The 26,775-nt window shown below is 45.9% G+C and overlaps 1 long non-coding RNA gene across 1 annotated transcript in view; it reads left to right on the top strand.

Annotated features, from left to right (window-relative positions):
• The first annotated feature begins 8,487 nt into the window (after nt 1–8,487).
• The window catches only part of LOC129386324 (uncharacterized), a 74,165-nt gene continuing 55,877 nt past the window's right edge, over nt 8,488–26,775 (top strand). Inside the window, exon 1 of the long non-coding RNA XR_008613748.2 lies at nt 8,488–8,682. This is a non-coding gene — a long non-coding RNA (uncharacterized lncRNA). The remainder of the gene's footprint in view (nt 8,683–26,775) is intronic.

Raw genomic sequence — 26,775 nt, forward strand, 5'->3', positions numbered from 1 at the left:
GAGCAACGAGACGCCACCAGCCACAATGGCGTCGTCGGCCACGGAAGACGACGACGAGCCTACGTTAGACGCCCAGTCTACGCTATCACAGCGGGAACGGCTCCTTGCATGTGCTACAACACCGAACGCTAGCGAGGACGCGGATGGACGCCATCGCGGCCTCCCCGAAGTCTCGGCCGGTCCGTCGAGGATCACGCCGGTTGCCAAGACAACGACCGCGCTTGCGAGTGGTACTAGTACAGCGGTGAATGAGATGCACGCGCTCGCAATATGAAACTCTATGACGCGCTCGCAAACAGCGTCTGAAGAAGCCAAGAGAATGCTCTCTTCAGAGAGCTCTACCACTACCACGGACGTTGTCTCCGATTCGGAGACGTACTAACAATGGCGCCTTACACTGCTTCTGCTGCCCGTAAGGCCTGCTTTTCCTCTACTCCCCGCTACGAAGCTCAGGCAGCGTTGACGGAACGGTTTTTGGCGCAGACATCGCGTTCCCGTCCCTGTGCGAGCGTCTGCAGCCTCGGTATTTTAGTAATCAGCTTGCTTCCGGCTAACTTGTGTGAAGAACATGAACAGTGCCCGTTTCGCGTTCGCTGCTGTGACAGTCTTATGTCATTGCTTACTTTGCCGTGTACTGGCTGTTGCACTGATGTAGGACGCGAGTCAGTTCGCAACTAGCTCGTAGTAAGCTATTTGTCTTAGTCTGTTTCTGTACGCAACTAACTCACCATGTATTTGCACATAAAGACACTTAACGCACAAGGATTTCGTAGCAGAGATAAGCAGAAGGAAGTAATTCATTTCGCTCGCGAGAAAAAAGTCGACCTCCTCTTTCTTCAGGAGTGTAACTTGAGAAACAAGCAGGAAGTTAAAAGATTTTGTGATGAATTTTCTGTTAAAGCTTATTTTTCATATAGCCCCGGAAGATGTTGTGGTGTAGGAGTGGTGGTTTTTCGTAGGGTGCTTCTACATGGAAGTCACCGCCTTTTTGATGTGGAAGGTCGTGTAATAGCTTTTGATTTTTTTTCTGGGGTGAGAGGAAAGGTCGGGTATTGAATGTCTATGGACCCGCCATACGGTCAGACCGCAATGACTTCTTTGCGAGACTCTCCCCTTTTTTGTTAGACAACCACCCATTCTTTATCATTGGCGATTTTAACTGTGTGCTCTACCCCATGCGCGACTCACGAGGCCCAAGACAAAACGCTTCCAATACGCATGCAACTGAATTATCTCGTATAGTGAAAGAATACAGTTTATCGGATGCCTGGGTCCATATGCATGGCGGAAGTTTTGGCGCCACATGGCAGCAAAGGCAGTCGCAATGTCGTCTAGACCGAATGTATTTCCCCCCTGAATTAACAACGCAAATTGTCCAGTGCAGCATCCTCGATCTTCCCGCGGACGCCGGGTACATTTCAGATCATCGCGCTCGCTTTCGCTGTCGTGTTGAACCTCCAAGGAAGGCCAGGTGAGCGAACTAATATGTGGAGACTAGACATTGCTTCTTTGCGTGACCAGGCGACTCTAACCGAACTAAAAGCGTCAGTAGCTACAACAGTTTGCGATTATGAATGCAATATCGAAGCGTGGGATACATTAAAGGAAAGGTGGAGGTCAGTATCTAGCAGTAGCTAGCAGGAAACGAAAAAGAAAAGAGATCGAACAGCTTTTTGAGTGCCTGAGAAAGATAAGAATAGTACGAGATGGTAACTCCCAAACACAGTTAATGCGCGAATACCTAGATCATCAGCGTGAACGCTACCATAGACTTATGAGCTGGTACTCTCGCACCTCTGCAAAGGCGTGGATGACCAACAGGCGAATTTCCGACCCTGAGGTGCTGCGGCTGGCTCGTGCGTCCAGCAGGAGGCAAAATGGCAGCTCTTTCATTGAAAAGGTTATGATAGAAGATGGCACAGAGAGCAGTGCAAGGCGAGATATCGAAATAATTTTTTGGAACTGGTTCTCCGACGCATTTTCATCAGAAAAGAGTTACAATGCAGAGCTCTTGAGCGAAGAAAGTTCGGTCTTTTGCGAGAACCTACCTCAAGTTGAAGATACAGAAGGCCAGAATTTATTGTCTCCAACAAATCTGCAAGAAGTTTTTGATGTTATGCGACCTATGAACAGCGGATCAACACCCGGTCCAGATGGCTTACCAGTCGAATTTTACCGGTCCTGCTGGGAGGAAGTAGGCACTGCCTTAGTATAGCTCCTTAACGGCATTCTTGCACGGGAAGGTATTCCTAAATCGTTTAATCGGGGCCGCGTAATGCTTTTGCCAAAGCCAGACTCCAACCTTGCAGAACCCTCATCCTGGAGGCCTATAACGCTGCTCAACACAGACTATAAAATATTGACAACCCTTCTTGTAAATCGCATGAAGATATTATTGCCGAAAACAGTCAGTGTACATCAAACATGTTCCGTGCCGGGTCGGAGTATATTTTCGTCTCTCAACTTAACACGTGATATCATACAATACACAACAGCGCGTAAAGCTTCAGGGTATTAGTAAGCTTGGACCAATCCAAACCGTTCGACCGCTTAGAACACCAGTACTTATTTGAGGTTTTACGATGCTATAACTTCCCTGAAGAGTTTCTAGACATCCTGCGGATGTTGTATTCGCGAACAGCTGAGCTACTGCTTAACAGCATTTTAACACCTATATTTGACGTGACGAGGGGAGTGCGGCAGGGTTGTCCTTTGTCACCCATATTGTTTGTGCTTGCGATTGACCCGTTGTTAAGGCGGTTTAGCGAGAGCCCGCTCGTAAGAGGCCTTCCTATGCCGGGAACCGGGTGCATAAAAGTATCAGCGTATGCGGATGACATCACTTTGTTTTTACGGGATGGGGACAGTCTTGTTGAGGTATTTCGTATTTATAATCAATATGCTTCAATGTCAGGGGGCAAAACAAATATGAGAAAATGCGAAGCATTAAAATTAGGTCGCGCCGAAATAACGCTACCAGGGGACATTAAACAGACCGAGCATATGCAAATACTAGGTATCAAATTTTGTACCAGTGGAGTTTCACCTCACACGTGGCGAGACATTGTCAGTTCCATTAAAGAACAGTCGGAAGCAGTGACGGCGTCGCCACTGCCGCTGGCAGAAAGGGCTTTCTTCATTAAGAAAGTAGTGTGCAGTAAACTGTATATTGCTGCAGGGGTAGCTCTCCCGCCGTCACCAACAGTACGAGTAGTAAACTCACTTATTTTCTCATGGTTCTGGCTAAACAAGTCGCAATACGTAGCGCAGCAATTCTTGCGTCTGCCAAAATTCAGCGGAGGATGGAGCTTGCCGTGCATAGTTACATTCGATAGGCTGTTGTGCACTAAGAGTACATGTGATCTACTTGATGATGATGAGTACACTGGTAGGCCACTGCTCCTTTATTGGCTGGGCCATTACCGTCGAACGCTTATGCCGCAGAGTACAGGCAACTTGCTTCCGACGGCGACAACGCCAGCACCGCAGTATGCGGCGGCTGCGCGCTTGCAACGCCAGCTTGTACAACTAAGAATTACAAAGTGGCGTGCGACACCAGTTTCCAGGCTTTGTGAAATGTTCTGTGAGACAGCTGTACGTCCACGGACAGCTACTACACAAACATGGACAGCTGTGCTTTCACCTCATTTGCCCTCTCAAGTGAAGGATTTTCATTGGCAATATCAGTGGGGCATTCCGCCTACAAAAGACAGGCTTGAACGCTGGCATATGGTAGCGAATGATAAATGCATATATTGCGCACAAACAGAGACCAACGCGCATGTAGTAAAGGACTGCGTTGTGGCACGCACCTTCTGGAAGCTAGTTGCGAGAATGTTCGGAATATATCTATCGTGCGGCCACCACACCGCCGAGATCGGTTTGCGAGTCTCGTCTACTACAGCGCTAGCTACGTTTTGTGGTGCTTCCGTAACATCGCAGAACGATCTCGGCATTCAAATAGAGCAATGTACCCCAGAATGCGGAAACTACGGGTGATAGTATGGGGTCATCTTGAAGAACAGTTGCTCAAACTCGGTGAAGCCGAGTTCCTTCGCCGCTGGTTTACGCGGGGCAAAGTCTTTCTACAGCCAGAATAATGCTGAATTCTGTTGCCTGAGTTCAGACTGTATCTGTATGTGGCCCGGGTACCTTTCATAAATTCGAGGCGGACAATAATGCTTCTGCGTGGATGCGGTAAAGAGTTTTGTTGTTGTTGTTGTTGTGTGTGGCAAAGCCAGTGTCAAGTAGACACCATTTATTATTTCATTTGTTAACCTGTTTTGTTTATATCAAGTATGATGCGTTACATGTGATGTACTTCATATTGTACTTTTCGTTCATACCACAGTTGTAAGCGTGCCTACGGGTGAATAAATTTCCTTGTCAGCTTACTATAAATGGTCGTCTTTTACTCCAATGCATGCGTAAGTGCTTATCATCGATTCAAGTAGGATCTTGGTTTGAGCTAGTTGCTATTGATTCATGGTTAAAGCACACTTTCTGGCGGAAATTAAACGAGGACGAAGTACAACAATTTCTGGAGCCCGTCTTGTTGTTTGTGTTCTTCGTCCTCACTTAATTTGATCTGAAAAGTGTTTATTCATTTATCGTCGATGTTTGTGTTTAATTTATCTGGCCTTAGAGAAATCAGTGAGTGCTTTACTATTTGATGTTTATCGGCTACACTTCCAGGTCAATTTTGTGCTGTGCATGTTATACAAAACGTTCACGTGTTTATATAAAGATTGTTTCCAGACCTTATAGACGAACACAAATTTTTTGATGTTTCAATATTTGTCTTACACTGCCACTACTTAGCAGCAGACTTAATCATACCTGTGTCCTCCTTTTGTAAAAATGAATAATTAGCGGAGTTAAGCATCCAAGTATCTATATCGTCTTTTTAAGTACGGGTTCAATAGACGACTACAAGGAAACCTTCAAACGGTGATGCTAGGGGAATTCCCGTGCTCGTAGAAACCAAGCACGGCCAAGAAGCAGACCTTGGGAGTTGTGCTCTTTTGCAAGACGCCATCTTTGCGTCACCGCCCGAGCTGTGTTTCTTGAAGAACTAGTTGTCGAACTTTTTATCCAGAAATGTTTAGCGCCTGAGTATAGCGTCCTAATCCATCACACTTAGTCGATGTCCACCAAATCACAACGCGGCCACAGTTCTGTTCCCGGTGACGTGGAGACGGGCAATCGTGGCATGCCTCAAGAAACTGCACTTTCGCTAAATTCTTGAGATATCAGCGATTTTGTCGCTAGATTCACCTAATTTTTCGCCTGTTTAGCCGATATAATTTTCATTATAGCTACCTACGGCTTTTTTAGCAACCTTGTAAAAATAATTTTTGAGATACAATTAGTGACGTGAAAGTTGTAAAAGCGGTGTAGAAAATGAGATTTTTGAACGTACTTCATAATTGATGCCCTAATTAAGGTATAGACCGTGTAAATAGACAATGCGGCGCGTAAGCTAAGTGACCGTGATCGAGCAATCTGGTCACAGCTCACAGAGGTCATACACTGCGGTTAATTGCGCTGAAAAACGGACACTTCTAATTCTTCTTTTGAAATGCTTGTTTTCTTCCTTACGCCTACCTAATAGTAGGCGTAGGCGTATAGTAGGTGCTTGAAGTAGCACATATACTACTTCAAGCATCTTCAAGAGCGGTGTTACGTCAAAAATTATAAAATACGGGCAACATGAGAAACTCCCGTTGCAGCTTTCTGTAGCTCGTAGGTGCGACATAAAAAGTGTTTTCCCAAGCGCTAAAGAAGCCTGCGAATACACACAAAGTGCCTCGAGCGGTCAGTGTCACGCCAATTTTGCCTGTATTCGCGGGCTTCTTTCAAGCTCGGAAAAACACTTTTATGTAGCACGTATTGAGAAAGACAATGCTCTATCGGGAGTTTTTCATGTTGTTCTACAAATTTCTCATTGACACTTTTCATCTAATCTACTCGTTAGTTTATTAAATATGAGGACTAATTATCAAATTAGGCTGAATGGAAAAATTTACTGACTATCGCCAAGCGACGGCAAACATCGTTGCTTTGTTTGGGTCCAGCTATGTATAGCTATTTGCCTATCTTCAATGTTTGGCTCAAGTTACGCGGAACGTAACCGTGGCCTTGTACGTGGCACTGTATATTTGTAGACGCGTACCTGGTTGTCTTTTAACTTTGCTGTAATTGTTTGGTTTTTTTGTTTGCAGCTACGGAAGGCGCCCCTACGTTGCCATGCTTGCGTCAGGTGAAGGGCATATGTGCGTAAACGGGAAGGTTAGCTCCCAGATATTGTACACCACTACGGCGGCGATTCTCAGTTCAAATATTCCCGCCGTAGCGCAAAACTAGCACACTTGCGTGTTTCTGCCATATGGCGGTTGGTTTTTTTCTGTCTGCCGTGATTTGCTCTACGATGCGCCTCCTTTTCAGCACGGAGGGTGCTCCATGGTAAACTTCAGGCTAAATATAAGTAATTCTTTCATAGGCCACCGACAAATAGTGACGCGCTTCTCTGGATTCCCTCTCGAGCGTAATCAAGGTGTGATGCTTGTTAAGCAGCTGCTGAGACTCCTCATTCCAAATGCTTTATGACGCTCCAAGCATCCGCGCCGGAGCTTCAAGTGCTGTGCAGCACAAGTTTGAGTGCTGGCGTCGCGACGTGTTGGGTTTGGGTATTGTTATAACACCACGTGATGGGCTCTAGCGAAATGCCAAGCGTTTCTATTACTTTTAATGCTCCGTCTTATTCGTCGCCTTCGCGAAATAAAAGGTGTTTGGGTGCAGTATTCACATCATGAAGCTGCGAAAGTCATAAGTTGTCGACATGTTTAAATAACATAAATGTAGGAAATGCCATGAAAGCTCGCAAGATGTCTTGTTTTGTTATCGGCGTAGTTCACATAATTTTGGTGTGCGCATATATTCCTAAACCGAGGCGGTTCGCACTTATTTTGTACACACGTAGGGCACAGCTGCAGTAAAGTATTCGCACCGGAATTTGTATGAAGCGTCTCATGCTAGGAGATGTACGGGCGATTACAAGTTACCCTGCTCCATAGCCATGCTTCTTTTCTCCCTCAATTCGTTTGCCGAATGATCGGGGCAAAGCTCCGCTTTCACTGCCTCTGCGTCATGATGAAACACTTGTGTTCTCTACTCCTCACTTTGTCCTTGTTCGTACGCGCTCGTCCGTGATATTCTATGTGTCATCCACTCCAGGTTGGTCCGGATTCAGCGCTCGAAGAATCTGAAACCTCTCTTCGAGCCACCTGGCAGTGCATCCCTAATGAGAACTATCGATGCAGCGCCGAGCGCTAAGGAAGGAAAAAATTTAATAAGACGTACATGTGAGATTTCTTCGCGTGCGCAGAAAAAAAATGGCGGTTTACCATTGCCTTTGGTACTGCGCTGTTTACATGACTGTGGTCAAGGCGCGATAGACGGGACAGAGGAAGAAGTGCAGATTGCGCAAACGCTAGTTACATTCCACCCTGCATTTCCATGTAATTGAAGTTGAGCAACATACTTCTCAACTGCTTGTTCGAGCCGCGATTTGCGTGCTGTTATAGCATTGACAAAAACCATGCTTAGCCGAAAAGAAGTAAACGAATTGTCCCTTGGTAAGAAAGAAGATACTTATGAAGAAGAACATATCTTATTGCAGTGTATAAATATTTATTTGATGGAGAACATTCTTAGGTGTTTGTTTCTTTAAACAATGTTTTATGTTATTATTCATCGCCATCGCAACCATAAATAAAAAATCCCAGTTGCGCGAGAGCTACTGGAAAGAACGCAAGAAAGTGCACCATCACCACCCGTTTATGCTTGATTGTGTTTACACCAGCTATTTTTTAAGCCAGCACCAAATCGGATGGGTGATGAGATAATGAATAAGACTTTCACGCATGCCTGCAGTGTACGAGCCGATCAATGTGACTAGTTCTTCGATACAGGCATGCCTAAACTAATCGATGTGCATATACATCAGTTCACTGTCTCACCTAAAGAAGCGTTGAGAAAGCTCAGAAACGTAAAATCAAGACTTTACTGGTGTTCTTTTGGTTTAGTTTATTTCTGCAAATACGTCATAAAGTGCTGTACATAGAAACCACCGAAGGCGAACATGTCGCTGAGGTATGGAAACACGTCACAGCAGCTTGAAATATGCGACGCTGATAAACATTCCAGCAGCACATGTATATTGTACAGCAAATGTCAGCGAGGTTAAGGCTTTACGTAGTCAGGATCTTGAAATCGATGCCTTTTTGACAGCCTTGCCTCAACATAATTTCTTAGAAATATTATCCTTAGAGCAAAGATTAAACTAAAAAAAAAAAGATCAGCGCCGCTTTCAGTATAAGCTGACGCTTATGATATATTACATTCCAGACATAGATTGTTACTGGCATACGATGTCTAGTGAGTGCCCGTCAAGCAAGTTATAAAGACATTATTCTGTGGCCGACAACTCAGCAGTAAATACCTTCAGGTCATTTGTCATACGCACCTGCTAGCCAGCATCGACAATTACGGTGCAGTAATAACGAGTTCTGGGTTTAAATACTCTCGCGCACCATTCTCCAGCATTCGGCAGTAGGTGCGTGCTCTGAGACAGCTTTTTTATCCTTTGTTTCATTCTCCACAATTATTGTTACAGCCTTCGTAAGTATGCCTTTCCAAAATTTATTGCATGCCCTGATGTTGGGTGCCGTACAGGTAGGGTGTCTGCCTTTAAGCCGATACGAGTGTAAGACTATTTTTATTTGGCTCCTATATATGGTATCACAGGTAATGGTAAAACATTACGAAAAGCAATCATTCTAATGTTAATCACAGCACATATGGGTTGAAATTTCGCACGAAATTATAGCACATTTGTTAAATATTTACCTCTATGCTCATGTTCCTGAAGCCCAGCAGAAAACGTACAAACGTTCCTTTTTAAATAGAAATGCTTATTTCGGTTTGCTACGTACCGTAGCGTCTATCTTTCTCTCTCTAATTATACCTCACGTAAATACTCCGTAATATCACAGGTTATTATTGTCAAGCAAAAGCAGTAGATGTTGTACAGGAAGAGGAATATTCAGATTTACAGAGCGCGAACAGCACGTCATAGAAGCTTGTTTAACAATTAGTAAAATAACTATGGATAACTATGGATAATTATGGATACGCAAATATTAGACCCGTGCGAATAAAGATTTGAATATGGTCTTATTAGAGTCTGTCCTCTAGCCCAATAATGACTATTAGTAAATGCGTGTGCTTTTTATTGTAGCTTTAGAATACCTAACATGGATGGATGCGTACGATTTAAAATGAGACTGTGGCAGAAATGACGCTAGTTACGCCATTGCTGAAATGAACGTAAAAGACGAGAAGTTACGTTGAGCGCGCTGCGTCGCTCAAGGAGCCACAAGAACTTTGAAGTTGAACCACAATCATTCGCAATTAAATTTTTGCTGAGACTTTACGCTCCGCTGTGTAGTTTCGTGCAATTTACCATAGCTGCCTGTGTCTCCTATTTCGGATAATTCTGAAAATGATTGTAGCATTATTTTGAACCATAGCCGCGCCATGTGTTGTGAACATGGTTATTAGAAACAATATTGATTTCGTCACTATGCCACGGCTGCAGTGGTCACGCATTTTTGTTTTATTTTTTAAGTTATGCTGAGATGATTAGTGGCTTACAGGACTGCGTTTTGACTCTTCATTCTGCTATTTGACAACCACGAGTGCATAATGCTCCATTCGAGCTCTTAATAAGGCTCTATGGGCAATGAACAAAGTAACGACGGCAACGTGCTAACGCTGCTAATAGTGAGACACCGGCATTGCTTAATATTATTGGCGAAAATGGAAGTTCCAGATTCCAAAACTATTCAAATGTTATTCCATACTTGATTCAATATAATTTACTTATGGGACTACAGCATATGCGTTTGATTTTGTCTCGAAATGACTATTCGCATTACGTGAACTTAATTTATTGACTAATATCTAAAATGAGACAAGTTACGAACGTCCTTCACTATCTGCAGATAAGAAACAAGAAAACAAGGGATCTGGTAAAATACAGATGTGAACGTATCATATAAAGTACGATAGTATATACATAACATCCTATCCAAGCAATCCAATTCTAATCTCAAAAATGCAATGTGCCTCATAAGCACTGGTAGGGTGCTCAACTGCAACATTATTTGTGGAAAACTGTTCACAAATGCAAGGACACCACACTGGTATTCTCCAATTTATTTGATGTAGTTGTTATGGGGTCTCAACCAGGAGTTCGCTGATCTGCTACCAATAATATATAAAAATACTATTACCAAGCTTTATCACTGAGCAGTGACTGCCCTTTTGGTTGATCAGTCCTATTTAGCATCCAGCACAATTTCATGTGCTAATTACGTAGCATATTTCAGCTCTTCGTTTGGTTGAATTTGTTCAAATAATTGGTTTGGCATCAGTGCATATTTAGAAAGAGCACCTCAAAAAAGACTAATTTGGCACGTGAAAATTTGCTTTGAAGACATAGACCTCACTTGACAAACAACGCACATCTTGCGCTGAGAGCATTTCACAGTTGGGAATGTAGATACGAGTATGACGTAATGGTTCTGTGGAAACACCCAAGGTGCAGATAAGTAATTAATAAAGGGAAAATCAAGCATCCACCCAACCGTGGCTGTTGCTACAAAGGAAACGCATACGGGTTCCTCGAAAAAAAAGCATCGCAGTTCAAGAAAAATTCCGGACCGGGAGGAAATTTCCTTCGACTGCAAGGTTTTTCTTTCGAGGAATCCGAATGGTTTTCCTTTAGAGCAATAACGACGATTGGGTAGCTATCTAATTTTCCCTTTATTGATACAAGTAGTTGGGATATACAACACTGCTTGCAACAAAGCTCTATTTTTTTAAAATTGTAGGTCTAACCATGTTCATGGAGCTAGTTTTTTTTCTTGTTTTCTTTTTCATGCTCCGCTGAAACTTCTCATTACGGAAACAAAAAAGTTAACACTTTGGCCCACTCTCACTTGGCCTAGACAACTTGCTTGGCTGCGTCGCCATTACAAACTTTACACTTCATTCTAATATGTTGAGAATAACATACCAAACACCAACTCGCTCCTTTGTTTCACGGGACTTCACAAAATCTCATGCACTTTTCTTTTTTAGAACTCTGAAAAAAGCTTCAAACTGATACCTGACACTCCAAAATACTGCCATTGCTTTATGGAGTGAATATGTTGCGTACATACATTTGAGCACGCCATCCGACGTATTCGTTTACTGTATCTTCAAGAGAACGCAAGCGAGTTGCCAAACAGACAATAGCAGCCTTTTACTCGGCTGGCATGGGATTTGATCCAGCTGCAATTTATAGCACTTTGGCCAGTAAATTTACATTAAGTATAAGCTTTCAGTTCGATCTTGGATATAATTTTCATGAAGCGCAACAAAAGCGATTCATAAAGCTGCATTTTTTATTACTACCACATATTTGTGTTGACATAATAGCTGCACTCGTTTTAAAATAAGGGCAACACAATGTGTTACAACAAAATCCGCGTTAGCTAGTAAAAGGCGATAGACTCGGGCTATTTGTTACACTTTCTACACGAGTGGAGGTAGTAGAAAAAGTCTAAATTTTTTTTAATTGGTGTAGAAAAAATCTTCCACCGCCCACCTACACGAAGCCACTTTTTTAGCAGTGGTGAAGCATCGAAACTATGCTTTATTCACCGGCGTTTCAATGAGTGTAGGTAGCAGACAACAAACAGGCTGCCATTGAAAATTCGTGGCGGCATTTCGTCTGTCACTGCCAGCGCTGATATCCCAATGATAGTGGAGGTTCACTGGATTCGCTACAGCCCAGTCAGCCAAGTGCAGCACATGACGTCATCGCCTCTGCCCGGCACGGCACTCGTCTGCATGAGCCTGTAGGAAATGTAGCTCAAAAAACAGCCCTACTTGTTAAGAAATTACGAACACACACAAACCGCAGAAAACTTATCACCGATTAAAGAACAGGTAAATTACCATCCCCATGTTTAACCAACCAATCATGACTGCCGTCTTACATAGCTCAAAGAATTCGCTGACTTGCAGAGGGCAGCATTATACCTATATGAATGAGAATCATGACACTTCTCAAAGCCAGCTTCCTACAGGTACACCAGTAAGCAAAAAGAAAGGCATGCGGACCATGGGAGCGCGTGCGAAAATCCATCGAGGTGCCACGTTCCGGCGCGATGCCAGCTTCCGAGATCAGCGCTCGAGTGCTATCTCGACAGCCAACATTACAGACTGTCATGTTCCTCTCGAAGGGTTTCCCGCAATAGTTACTAGATGGAACTATGGCACTGCAATCATTGAGGCGCCATGGGAATGATGGGCAGTACATGGATTTCCTTGACGTTTTGTGCTTGTGGAATCAGACGTACTTGTGGCTTTCTTTATTGCGCTTTATATGCGTTCATATTCCTAAATTTGAGGGCTGCCTATAGTTTTCGAAGTGCAGAAGATGATGCGAACAAGCACGGTCGCTGTTAATTGTCAGAATCCAGCTTGTCGTGGTGGCCCAATGTAAACGCGCCAAGCATCTCAAGGCACTGGCTTTCCCGCAATATATTCACAAGGGCATTTCTATGTCGATTGTCGGTGCACGCTTGCCTGTCGTAATAGATTCAATATCAGGCTTCTATGCTATTGGGGTCCTTTGTTGGAAGGTTAACGTCGAACAATTTAGTCATGTTTATTAAGTTCATTATTACGTAATGATTTGTTGCATATGACTAGTTCCCTAAGTCATGAAGCCGTTTAAAGCCAGAAGAATGAACTTTAGGTAAACCCATGTAGTTCAGATAATTTCCATGCTGGCCGAACCGCCCCCATTCCAGCTGCCAATAGACTAGCGTCAGAGTGCCCTCTAGGGGCTATTGTATGAAATTATACGCTAGCTTTCCATGTTGTCGTACGCTGCTTGTCGACTAAATATTCAACAAGCAGCCGCCTGTGGGGCCTGTGCCGCTTCGTCTGCTCCATGACATTATGCGCTGCTGTTTCGCTTAGCGTTTGCGGCATTGAGGGATCGCGAGTGTTTCCTGTATTGCATTTCTTCGGCTTATACGTCTTTCTTTGATTCGGGCAGAGTCCTTGCTTCCTCTTGCAGCATAGTACCGAAATTTGTACCGAAAGCGCTTTTAATATTTGCCGCCGAGACGCACTACGGCTACTTTCGTAGATAACAGGTTTGAAACACTGTGTGATACACCGACTGGAAAACAGAGCTGGAATTGGCGGCACATGTGCCGCGGTTGATCAGTGGCTGTGGTGTTGGGCTGCTAAGCACGAGGTCGCGGGAGTGAATCCCGGCCTCGGTGGCCGCATTTCGATGCGGGCGAAATGCCAAAACACCGGTACATTCAATTGATTACTCGAAATTTCTGATATCTGGATGGCCTCGTCATTGGGCTGTTGTCCATGTGCCATTCGGTCTACAGAGTCTACAGAGCACACAAAAATGTGCGTGCGTTTGTGTTTGCAAAGTACAGAGACAGTATTAAAAGGACGTCTTGTTGGGGGAGTTGGTCACAATTCATCGTGGGTACTAGGCGCGAACACACACAGAAACAACGAAAGAGGCGGGACAGAGCGCCTGTCCCGTCTCCTCCCTTGTTTCTGCGTGTGTTCGTGCACAGTATCCAAGATTTACAGAGACAGTGTATAGTACTTTAATGCAGTCCCTTTATATGTTCGAGCTAATTTTCAACGTCGTTCTCAAGAAAAGATCAGGCGTGACGAATTCTAGTTTCAATGTATAGAAGGGGAACAGAGGGGCTCAATTTCGTCATTCATGACCATATCGTGGCCATTGCCTGTTGGCTTTGAATGGTCACTTTCAGCTAGGTCATTCTTGGACGTTGCACGAAGCACTATTTATTATGCAATGGCATCGGACGTGGTGGTATACTGAGGCACGTGCATTGAATATATGTGCATTCATGTTTGCTAATACGGTCTTGAGTGCCTGTCTGGCATCCACGGGGTGCTGAGGCTCGTCCTGATCTCTGCCCTGTAGTCTGTCAAACTCGATGCTCCCTAGCTACAGCAGCCAGATATTGTTTGAGCGCCGCTTCTGGAGCGGCTGTGCGCAGTTTACGTAGGTGAGCCATGTCTCGGGGTAGAATAGGCGTGAACCTTTCAAACAGACATGACGGCGACAGGGTCATAGATTGCAAATGAGAAGCCGAACAATATAGAAGACTAATAACGGCGAAGCATGGCACGCGCGATATTCCTCATTTCATGTAGAAGAACGAAGCTGAGTTCAGTCCACCTTTGGTAACTGAGAAACCGACGTGCTAGAACACATCGGAGGCGCTGACGCCAAAGACATCTGCGACACAGCTGTAGAAGTCGAACGTGCGTCATATCAACGGCGCAGCAACTGGAGTTGTCGCCCTCTCAAAGCCCGGTATTCATTGTCGGCTGCTTTAGCATTAATGGATTGTTCAAGAGGCATATATTTCTTCTGGCAATCTTCTGGCCCGAATTTGCGATTCTCGAAAGGAAATGGAGGCTATTTTTTATCACTGTAAGTGTATCGCAACAGCTTTCGGGGTTCTACTGACGTACACCGGCACGAGTGCCCGCCATCGAAACGATTGTTTCCTTCTAGGAATTGTGTACGTTTAGACGTTTTCGAGTGTTGACACTATTCACAGGTATACTGGCTTACCCTTTTACCTGGGACTGCATTTCCTACCAGCTAACAACCTGAAGTGATTCTTCAGCGCAAGACGCAAGTGCATAATTTAGAACTTCCTCGAATGTTATCGTCGATTCTATCTTTGGCGGTAGTGGGTAAAACGTCATTGGCCAGGAGGAGGAGCAGGGCTGGTTTGGACACCTTACCTGCCCCATGGTTGTAGACAGCAGTTTTAGAGTCACGGACAATGAATGAAGAATTTGGGATCGTAAAGGCCAGAGCGTCTGTGATTTCGCCCAACCCTACGTAATCACATTGTAGTTGACACAAAAACAGGCGTGCTATAAAGTACAGGTATTGCAAACTTTTCAGCTCCATTTCTGCAATCAGCCCTCCATGATTGGTCAAAAACTTTTTGGGTCACCTCCACTTCGCTTGTCAGCCGTGCGACGTCACGCAAAACTCGATAGCTCAAAATTTGATGTGATGCGGGCACACTGATTATGTAATATTCAACTGAACAAAGAAAAATAGTTATTTCTCATTCGACGCCTTTTCGCCATTAGGTCTCTGCCACTGCTCAAAACTTTTCGGCCTGACCCCAATTAACTTGCCTTCCCGCAACTTCAGAAAACCATGAAAACTCACCGCATGAAAGTGACTTATACGCGTTAGACATGCATTGCTTTGTCAAACAAAACTGAATTCTTTTCTCTATAGCCGCAGGCTGACGCATTCTCAAAGGAATACACGATGGCTGCCGCATATCGCTCATGCACTGGCTACTCGCACCTGCCGGGGAGCTTGGGTTCATTTTCGTATAGTAGAACTTCTTGGGTAACCGTGTAACGATTTCGAGCACTTTCCGCACGTTTACGACCTCGCTCTGCTAACTGTTCATTGCTGAGGATCCGTTTTAACGGCATTCTTAACCTTCCGTTATACGCCGCCGCGATATTGGAGAAGCCACCGTAAGCTAAGTAAGCGAAAACGGGCCAATCGCAGACGCCGACACCGCCCTCTTCATCCTGTTGTCTATTTTCAGTGCGCAGGCTCCGCCTCATCGAAACCCTCTGCACTTGACCGTGCTCGTCGCCTCTTCTCAGCCAATTACAAATGAAAAACGGCTCAATGTAGGCAATATAATTCATTTTGGAAGCAAAGTCACCTCCTATAAACGAGGAGAGTGTTTGATACGGCTGGTCGGCAACGCTGCGGCTAACCGCCCGATGCTTGCGTCGTGGTAACACAAATCTGACGTCACGAGATTGGAATAAAAACATATTGGAACAATTTTAAGTTATATGGCCCCATTTTTGTAATTTCTGGAGATTATGCGAGCACCCGTGATTACGCTGGAAGCTTCGACAAGTCATACAGGGCAGATGGTTCGTACTTATTTTGTACACACGTAGGGCACAGCTGCAGTAAAGCATTCGCACCGCAATTTGTACGAAGCGTCTCATGCTAAGAAATCTACGGGCGATTACAAGTTACCCTGCTCCATAGCCATGCTTCTTTTCTCCCTCAATTCATTCGCCGAATGATCGGAGCAAAGCTCCGCCTTCACTGGCTCTGCGTCATGATGGAGCACTTGTGTTCTCTACTCCTCACTTTGTCCTGGTTCGTACGCGCTTGTCCGTGATGTTCTATGTGTGATCCACTCCTGGCTGTTCCGGATTCAGCACTCGAAGAAGCTGAAACCTCTCCCCGAGCCACCTGGCAGTGCATCCCTAATGAGAGCTATCGATGCAGCGCCGAGCGCTAAGGAAGGAAAAAATGTAATAAGACGTACATGTGCGATTCCTTCGCGTGCGTAGAAAAAAATGGCGGTTTATCATTGACTTTGGTACTGCATTGTTTACATGACTGTGGTGAAGGCGCGATAGACGGGACAGAAGAAGAAGAAGAAGAAGAAACTTTAGTAAAGAATAGTCCGGCAGTTCTTGATGTGGTGGCCTCAGGTGACGGCTCGAAGTTCTTGGACTCGAGCGGCATCTTTGGCTTGCCGGACGGCCCAGAGCTGGTCTGCCAGCTCTGAACTTCTGATAGCCGCCTCCCAGCGGCGGCGACGCCTACGGAGAAGGTCCCCGTCGGCTCCCGCATCCGGGGCGGCGTCGGGAAGAACGGAGCTCGAGCCTTTTCCTACTCTGGCAACAGCCGCGATTCTGGACGCGTCGCCAACGGAGCTGCTTTGATTACCGTTGTTGCCGGCACACTCCCAGAGCATGTGTGGCAGCGTTGCTCTGTGTCCGCATGCTTTACACGCGTCTGTTGGATACAGACTCGGATAGCAGTGGTGTAAGATAGCGGGGCTAGGGTAGGTGTGTGTCTGTAGCAAGCGTAATGTTACAGCCTCGTTCCTGTTCAATTTATCGTGCGGTGGCGGGAATGTGCGTCTTTCAAGTCTGTAGTGTTGGGTGAGGTCTCTGAACGTGGTTAGGCGATCGCCCCACGCCCAGTGTGTTTCTTGTTGCTGTGTTTCTGTTGTAGTGTCCCGATCCGGCAGATCCGATGCCCCGCTCTCGGGGGTGGAGGCGGCCACATAATCAGCAGCGGCTCGGCGTGTGAGACCTCGAGCCGTGGCGTGGGCCGCCTCGTTTCCCGCGAGCGGAACATCGGTGTGTGCCGGGGTCCAGAGGAGGAAGACCGTAGAATTTTGGGGTTGCGAGGGCGAGTCGCCGTCGTCAGAAATTTGGAGTATGCGGGCCGCTTCCCGCGAGACACGACCACGCGCGAAGCCGCGGATTGCCGCCTGCGAGTCGCTGATCACGATCGCAGCGTTCGGCACCGCGACGAGTGCTAGGGCTATCGCGGCTTCTTCGGCCGCCTCCGTGTGTCCCGTGGTCACCGTGGCGCTCGCGAGGCACCTACCCGAGCGGTCTACAACCGCTATCACGTGCGCGCTTCTCCCTCCTCCATATCGCGCCGCGTCTACGTACACCGCCTCGTTGCTGTTACCAAACTTCTTCTGAAGGTCGCTTGCTCGTTTGTTGCGCCTCCCGACGTGGTGCGTCGGGTGCATGTTTTTGGGAAGCGGCGGGATGATCAGGCGGTCGCGAACAGAGGCGGGAACCGCCGTCTTTTCTCCATGCTGAGTGTGGTACGCGATGCTGAGCGACTCGAGGATGCATCGACCTGCCTTTGACCTTGATAATCGTTCGTATTGCGCAATGTCGTGCGCCTCGATTAACTCGTTGAGGGAGTTGTGAACTCCGAGCTCTAGAAACTTGTCGGTGCTCGCGTTGAGTGGAACGCCGACCGCCCTCTTGAAAGCCTTTCGGATTATGCATTCGACTTTGTTTTTCTCGGACCCGATCCACCTCAGGTAGGGGGCAACATACGTTATTCGGCTTATCGCGTACGCCTGTACGAGACGGATCGCGCACTCTTCACGCATACCATTGCGTCTATTCGTGATGCGACGCAAGAGTCGGATCGTGCCATCTACCGAACGACGAAGTATTCGCACCGTCTCTCCGTTATGGCCGTTTGCCTGCAGGTGTAACCCTAGGATTCTAATTTTCTCTACGTGCGGTACGGGAGTACCATCTGCCAATGTAATGCGTATTTTGGAATATTCCCGTTCCTCTTCGTGCAGCGTTTTACGACCTCTCCTTGTGGGTTTATAGAGTAAGAGTTCGGACTTGGTTGCCGAGCACTCGAGGCCCGTTCCACGCAAGTAATTCTGAACCGCATCTACTCCTGCCTGTAGCGTTCGCTCGACGTGACCGTCACATCCTCCTCCAGGAACCCAGAGGGTGATGTCATCCGCGTAGAGACTGTGATGTAATCCTTCTATTTCTGTTAATTTCTCGGGTAGACCAAGTAGAACTAAATTAAATAGTAATGGTGATATGACGGACCCTTGCGGCGTGCCGCACGGACCCGTCTCAAATTCCGGTGATTCCTCGTCGCCGACGACGACGCATGCGCGCCTACCCGTGAGGAAATCTCTAACGTAATTATACATTCTTTGGCCTAGTCCTAATGTTCTAATTGTTTTTAAGATCGCTTCGTGCTTAACATTGTCAAACGCCTTTTTAATATCTAAGCCTAGAATTGCCTTAGTGGAGCTGGTAGCGTCGTCAACGATCTGGTGTTTAAGCTGAAGCAATACGTCCTGTGCTGAGAGGTTGCGGCGGAATCCTAGCATGGTGTGCGGGAACGCGTCATGATCTTCGAGAAAGTCGGTCACGCGGGTGAGAACTGCGTGTTCCATGACTTTCCCGACGCAAGACGTAAGCGAAATCGGTCTTAGATTATCGAGCGTAACTTGCTTGCCAGGTTTAGGAATCATGATAACGCGCGCCCGTTTCCACGCTTTGGGAAGGGAACCCTCTCGCCAGCACTCATTGACGTAGGCCGCGAGTCGGGAGATTGACTCGTCGTCTAGGTTTCGGAGAGTCTTATTGGTAACCCGGTCCGGGCCGGGCGCCGATCGAGTGTTGAGTTTGAACAAGACTAACCGAATTTCCGATTCGCTAAATTCCGCGTCCAGTTTCTCGTTTGTGACGCCGTCGTACTCGGCGTGCTGGATGCTTTCGGCCTTCTTAAAGTAACGGTCACGTATTGCGTCGAGGAAGTTACCGCCTTTATAATCTCTTACGAGTCTACGAGTCTTATGGCCTTGAGCGGCCCGAGTCTCCTCCGGATCTAATAGGTGTCTAAAAAGGCGCCAAGCGCTCGCCCCGGTCATCTGCCTCTCGAGGCCGTTGCACGTGTCTTCCCATTGTGCCCTGCATACCTGAAGCGCGTGTTCTTCAATGCCTCTGTCTAACTGTGCTATGCGTTTGCGCAACGCCTTATTATGTCTTTGGCATTTCCATCTCTTTAGGAGGGCTCGCTTTGCTTCCCACATGTGTAGGAGCCTGCTGTCAATTATTTCGAAGTTCGCCTCGGGCGGAACGTCGCTCGTTGCTGCGCCTACGTCCCTTCTGAGCGTCTCACTCCACTCGTCTATGTCCGTAATCGGCTCGTCGGCTCGCCCCGCTTCTTTTCGCTTCTTGCGGAACGTGTCCCACTTCACGAGTTTGAGCTGACGACCTTTGCCCTCAGGGTTAGTATCCCGACCGCTCGGGCCCGTGCCTATCGTGATCTCGATCAGCGCATGGTCGCTCCCCAAATCTTCCTGGGTATTTTGCCGGTTCCTGGGTATTTTGCAAACAAACGCAAGGTCTGGTAACGTATCGGCACTCACGCTGTTTCCTCTGCGTGTAGGATCGGCGGGATTCGCGATCAGTGCAAGCCTTTGGTCTTGCGAGTCTTCCCAAAGGTGTTTGCCCTTAGGTGTTTCTCGGGTGTAGCCCCAGGCTCCGTGGGGCGCGTTAAAGTCGCCCGCAAAAAGTAGAGGCTCGCCGCCGGAAGCCGCACGCGCGCCCCGCAGTGGGTCCCCGAATCTGTGCTGCAGCGTGGGTTTACTATACACGTTAAGGACGAAGAGTCCTCGGCCGCTCTTACGAATTAATTCTACGAACACGTGAGGTATATTTACGCAGGCAAGTTCTCGCTGCGCCACAGTGACATTACGTCGAACGAGCACGGCGGCGACCGGCAACGGGCGCGGCGGGGGAGACGGCCGGCGTGGCACCATCGCCCCTGGCCCAGCGCCACCCGCCACGCGGGGTGTAGCCCGTTTCCTTCTTTGCCTGTTCTCCGTCGTGGTCGCGTCTATGGCTTTGTAGCCAGCTAGTTTAACCGGACTGGCGCAAACGCTAGTTGCATTCCACCCTGCATTTCCATGTAATTGATGTTGAGCAACATACTTCCCAAGTGCTTGTTCGAGCCGCGATTTGTGTGCTGTTATTGCATTGACAAAAACCATGCTTAGCCGAAAACAAGTAAACGAATTGTCCCTTGGTAAGAAAGAAGATACTTATTAAGAAGAACATATCTTATTGCAGTGTTTAAATGTTTATTTGATGGAGATCATTTTTCGGTGTTTCTTTAAACAATATTTTATGTTATTATTCATCGCCATCCCAACCATAACCTAAAAATTCCAGTTGCGCGACAGCTACTGGAAAGAACGCAAGAATGTGCACCATCACCACCCGTTTATGCTTGATTGTGTTTATATCAGCTATTTCTTAACCCAGCACCAATAAGGATGGGTGATGTGATAATGAATAAGACTTTCACGCATGCCTGCATTGTACGAACCGATGTATGTGACTAGTTCTTCGATACAGGCACGCCTAAAATAATCGATGTGCATATACATCAGTTCACTGTCTCACCTAAAGAAGCGATGACAAAGCTCAGACAGAGAGAGAGAGGGCTCTTTATTAGAAAAACAGCGAATTTTGCCGGCGCGTATATAACCCCTGGCATGCTACTGAGTATAGGGATGGGGAATGGGATTAAAAGCTTCCAGAAAAGAGTGGGAGAAAAAAAGGATAAAAGTAAATATGAAATGTCCGAGTGGACCTGATACTAATATTTACAGGTGGCATGGCGGGTAAGTTTAGGCTTTTGTATAGGAAGGATGCAACTTTTAAAGCTTTCCTATTTGACCAATTTCTGTCAGGTATTTGAACAATAAATCCAAAACCCGTCGCTGTTTTGAAGGGCCGGGCATTGGACCTAGGATGCTCGGTAACGTTAACGGTTCGTGGCAAATCATGTCCATTTGGTGCTCAAAAAATTGTGTCTCGTCGCGGTACGCGGGGCATTCTAGTAATATGTGCGCAATTGTCTCTAAGTTGCGACAGTTATCATAGTATGGGTTAGTGGCAAGTCCTATGCGGTACAGATAATTGTTCGTGTATGCCACGTTCAGTCGTAGACGATGGTACAATGTCTCTAAGGGTTCAGGAAGTGGTCGTGGAATTTTCGGTCTCATTTCTGGGTCAATGTAACGTAAGAAGTTTTCTTGGTGAAATGGCTGATTCAAGATGCGGTCTTTTTCTTGATAGGCATATTTTTTTGTTATGTTTGAAGTGTCGGCTTTTGAAAAATATGTTCTTTTGAACTTGCGGTATTGGAGTCCATTTCTGGCAGCTTCGTCCGCTCTTTCATTTCCCGAAATGCCGGCATGGCCAGGTATCCACTGGAACTTTATGCAATGCCCAGAAATCTTAGCCCTGTGGTGAAGATAAGCAATGTCAAATGCTGCTGGTTGATTATTGCAACGCTTGTGCCTGTTCCACATACTTTGTAGGGCTGCTTTTGAGTTTGTGAAAATCACCCATGTCTTTGGCGGCTGCTGTCGAAGTACATACACAAGGGCCTCCTTAATGCCATATAGCTCCGCTGAAGTGGATGATGTCGCTCGCTCAAGACGAAACGAGAATCATTGCCCTGTAGAGGGAACAAAAGTCCGCATGATGCACGATGTGGAGTTGTAGAGCCATCTGTGAAAATATGCGTTGCGGCTGCGTATTCTTTGTGCATATGTTCTAAAGCTATCTCATAAGTCGCTGCTTGCGGCATTTTCTTTTTCGCACTGATTCCAGGTATATATGGCACGAATTCCAGTGGGGACAGTGTCCATGGTGAAATGTTTCGCGGCATAATTTGTGATGCCTGAGCAGGAATCGAAATAGATATGCTTCCGACCACCTGCCCAAAGCTAGATGTAGCACGGGTTCTGGAAATATCCTTTAAAAAGTGAGTCTTCGTATGAATGACGTGGCGGAGGTGTATCCGAAGTGTCTCCTGCGAACATAGCACTTCCAGAGGCAGGCATCCAGCTTCTGCTACAGTCCCTGAGCGGGACAACCCCTTCGGAAGGTAAAGACATACGCGAAGGCAGTTGTTTCTTGCTGCCTCGAGTTTCCTCTTGCTTGTGGGAGATATATTGTGCAGGATCGGGAGGTAATATCGTAGTGTTCCGTCGACGTAGGCCTTATGGAGGAGCACAATTGATCTACAGTTGCTGCCCCACTGTGATCCGGCTAAAAATCGTAATACGTGCGACACCGAGGAAATCTTCTCACTCAGTTTTTTTTCAATTGGGGCGACCATGTGAGGTTCCTATCAATCGTCACTCCAAGAAACTTTTGCGTCTTGACGTATGGAAGGGCACGACCACCCAACACGAGTGGGTATTTTTCCATACACCTCCGCGTGAAAGCCATGGCAACGCTTTTGTAGGGGGACAATTTCAGACCCCTTGGATTTAGGTAGGCCGATATATTTGCTAGCGCTCTCTGGAGGCGTTGTTGGGTGGTACAGCGGAACGCGCCGCACTCCAAATGCAGATGTCGTCCCCATACGGTGTGATTTTGACGCCAGGGGGCAGGTTTCTTTTCAGATGAATGAGGATTAAATTAAATAATACCGGGCTTAACACAGCTCCTTGTGGCCCTCCCTTCTCGACGGCATAAAGCGCCGTGGGGCCATCCGGGGTACACATGAAAAGTTGGCGTCCTTGAAGATAGTCTTCAATCCATGCGTAGAGCCGTCCTCCAAGACCAAGGGTTTCTAAAGCGTCAAGTATTGCTTTATGATAGACCAAATCATATGCTGCCTTAATGTCTAAAAATAATGCAGTAGTTATGTTTTTAGATACCAATTCCTCTTCAATTGATGAGACCAAGGCAATGACATTATCAATTGCGGATCTATTTTGCCGGAAGCCATTCATTTCCTCCGGGTAAACTTTTGCAGTTTCCAGGAACCAATTTAGTCGTTTGTAGATCATTTTTTCGAATAGCTTCCCTACGCAGCTAAGCAGAGATATGGGTCTGAAGGAGGCGTAATTTGTTGGCTGCTTCGCTGGTTTCAATATAGGAATGACTTTCGCAAGCTTCCATTCCGTAGGAACCTCCCCAGTTATCCATGAGGCGTTGTAGTACTCCAGAAGGCGTAGCCGAGATGTGTGGCATAGATTTGCGAGCGCTTCATAACTCACGCCGTCATGGCCAGGTGATGATCGCTTGTTTACGTGGCCGATTGCTGCCGTGAGCTCTTCGATGGTGAATGGTAGTTCTAAGTCAGGAAGGGTAGCTCGAGGTGGACTAGGCTGACGACTTGCAATTTGCCGCAAAGGTTGTGCCCCGTTGGAAAGGAGCGTGCAGTACTGCTCTGCCACGTCTTTCAGGGATGCGTGCTCATGTACTGAGAGGGCGATAAAAGGATAAAGCTGTTGCGGCTCTTTGCGAATGCCTCTGACGACTCGCCAGATTTTGCTCAGCGGTTGTCGTATGTCCGGTGTCCCACAAAAGTCCTTCCACCTTTTTCGGTCCAGTTTAGTGAGGTAACGTCGTATATGTCTTTGTGCCCGTCGAAAAGTTCCGAGGTCTTCGATATTCTTAGTACGTAGAGCCTTCCTTTCGGCGCGCCTTCGAATGGCACATAACCTTTCAAATTCCTCGTCGTTTCTTGGTACATTACAATGCTTAGTGGCAGAGCGGGTACTTTGTTTCAGGCAATGAGCTATTGTCGGTATTATTTCTGTATTCGTAGTCGAGGCTGTGATTCCTCTGTCTACGGCTGCTGTGTAAGCTTCATATTCTACCGACGTCAGTTTCACTTTTCTGGGCGACGTCCGAAAATGAAGGGCAGAGATTAGGATCGGGTAGTGATCACTACCTCGAGTCTCGAAATCTGTACACCATCCGAACATAGGGGCCACTTGACTTCATACGAATGTGACGTCAATGCAGCTAACACTCGTCGGATAACAGTCGTCGGAGCTCAGAAACGTAAAATCAAGACTTTACTGGTGTTCTTTTGGTTTAGTATATTTCTGCAAATACGTCATAAAGTGCTGTGCACAGACACCAACTGACGCAAACATGTCGCTGAGGTATGGAAAGACGTCACAGCAGCTTGAAATACGGGACGCTGATAAACATTCCAGGAGCACTTGAATATTGTACAGCAAATGTCAGCGATGCTAAGGCTTTACGTAGTCAGGATCTTGAAATCGATGCCTTTTTGACAGCCTTGCCTCAACTTCATTTCTGAGAAATATTATCCTTAGAACCAAGCCTAAACTGAAAAAAGACATCAGTGCTACTTTCATTATAAGCTGACGCTTAGGATATATTACTTTGAGGACATAGATTGTTACTGGCATACGGTGTCTAGTGAGTGCCCAAGTTATAAACACATTATTCTGTTCTCATTACGCTCCGCTGTGTAGTTTCGTGCAATTTACCATAGCTGCCTCTGTCTCTTATTTCGGATAATTCTGAAAATGATTGTAGCATTATTTTGAACCATAGCCGCACCATATGTTGTGAACATGTTGATTAGAAACAATATTGATTTAGTCGCTACGCCACAGCTGCAGTGGTCAAGCATTTTCGTTTTATTTTTCAAGTTATGCTTAGATGACTAGTGGCTCACAGGACTGCATTTTAACTCTTCATTCTGCTATTTGACAACCACGAGTGCTCCTTAGAGACCGGCTTGTTTGATTATAATGCTCCATTTGAGCTCTTAACAAGGCGTTATGTGCAATGAACAGAGTAACAACGACAACGTGCTAACGTTGCTAATAGTGAGACACCGGCATTGCTTAATATTATTGGCGAAAATGGAAGTTCGAGATTCCAAAACTATTCAAATGTAATTCCATACTTGATTCAATATAATTTATTTATTGGACTACAAGATATGCGTTTGACTTTGTCTCGAAATGACTATTCGCATTACGTAAAATTATTTTATTGACTAATATCTAAAATGAGACAAATTACGAACGTCTTTCACTATCTGCAGATAAGAAACAAGAAAAGAAGCGATATGATAAAATACAGATGTGAACGTATCATATAAAGTACGATAGTATATACATAACATCCTATCCAAGCAATCCACTTGTAATCTCAAATATGCAATGTGCCTCATAAGCACTGGCAGGGTGTTCAACTGCAACATTATTTTTGGAAAACTGTTCGCAAATGCAAGGACACCACACTTGTATTCTCCAAATTAGTTGATGTAGTTGTTATGAGGTCTCAACCAGGGGTTCGCTGACCTGCTAGCAATGATATATAAAAATGCTATTACCAAGCCTTATCACGGGGCACTGACTGCCCTTATTGTTGATCACTGCTCTTAAGCTCCCAGCAAAATTTAATGTGTTATTGGTAATTACGTAGCATATGTCGGCTCTCCGTTTGTTTCAGTTTGTTCAAATAATTGTTTTGGCAACATTGCATATTTAGAAAGATCACCTCAAAAAAGACTAATTTGGCACGTGAAAATTTGCTTTGAAGACATAAACCTCACTTGACAAACAATGCACATCTTGCGCTGAGAGCATTTCAGAGTTGGGAATGTAGATACGTGTATGACGTAATGGTTCTGTGGAAACACCCATGGTGCAGACAAGTAATTAATAAAGGGAAAATCAAGCATCCACCCAACTGTAGGCATTGCTACAACGGAAACCCATACGGGTTCCTCCAGCAAGAAGCATCGCAGTTCAAGAAAAATTCCGCACCAGGACTACATTTTCTTCGACTGCAAGGCTTTTCTTTCTTGGAAATCCGAATGGGTTTCCTTTGTAGCAATAACTGCGATTGAATAGATATCTCATTTTTCATTTATTGATGCGAGTAGTTGGGAAATACAACACTACTTGCAACAAAGCTCTATTTTTTTTACTATTGTACGTTTAACCATGTTCATGGAGCTAGTTTTTTTTTTTTTTTTTTTTTTTTGCAATACTCCGCCGACACTTGTCATGACGGAAACAAAAAAGTTAACTGTTTGGCCCGCTCTCACTTGGCCTGGACAACTTGCTTGGCTGCGTCGTCGTTACAAACTTTACACTTCATTCTAATATGTTGAGAATAACATACCGAACACCAACTCGCTTCTTTGTTGGAAGGGACTTCACATAAAGTCATGCACTTTTCTTTCTCAGAACTCTGAGAAAAGCTTCAAGCTGATACCTGACACTCCAAGATACTGCCATTGCTTTATGGAGTGAATATGTTGCGTACATGTATTTGAGCACGCCATCCGACGTATTCGTTTACTGTATCTTCCAGAGAACGCAAGCGAGTTACCAAAGAGACAATAGCAGCCTTTTACTCGGCTGGCATGGTATTTGATCCAGCTGCAATTTA

The sequence above is a fragment of the Dermacentor andersoni genome, chromosome 3, assembly GCF_023375885.2.
Source record: "Dermacentor andersoni chromosome 3, qqDerAnde1_hic_scaffold, whole genome shotgun sequence".
Classification (NCBI taxonomy): Eukaryota; Metazoa; Arthropoda; class Arachnida; order Ixodida; family Ixodidae; genus Dermacentor; species Dermacentor andersoni.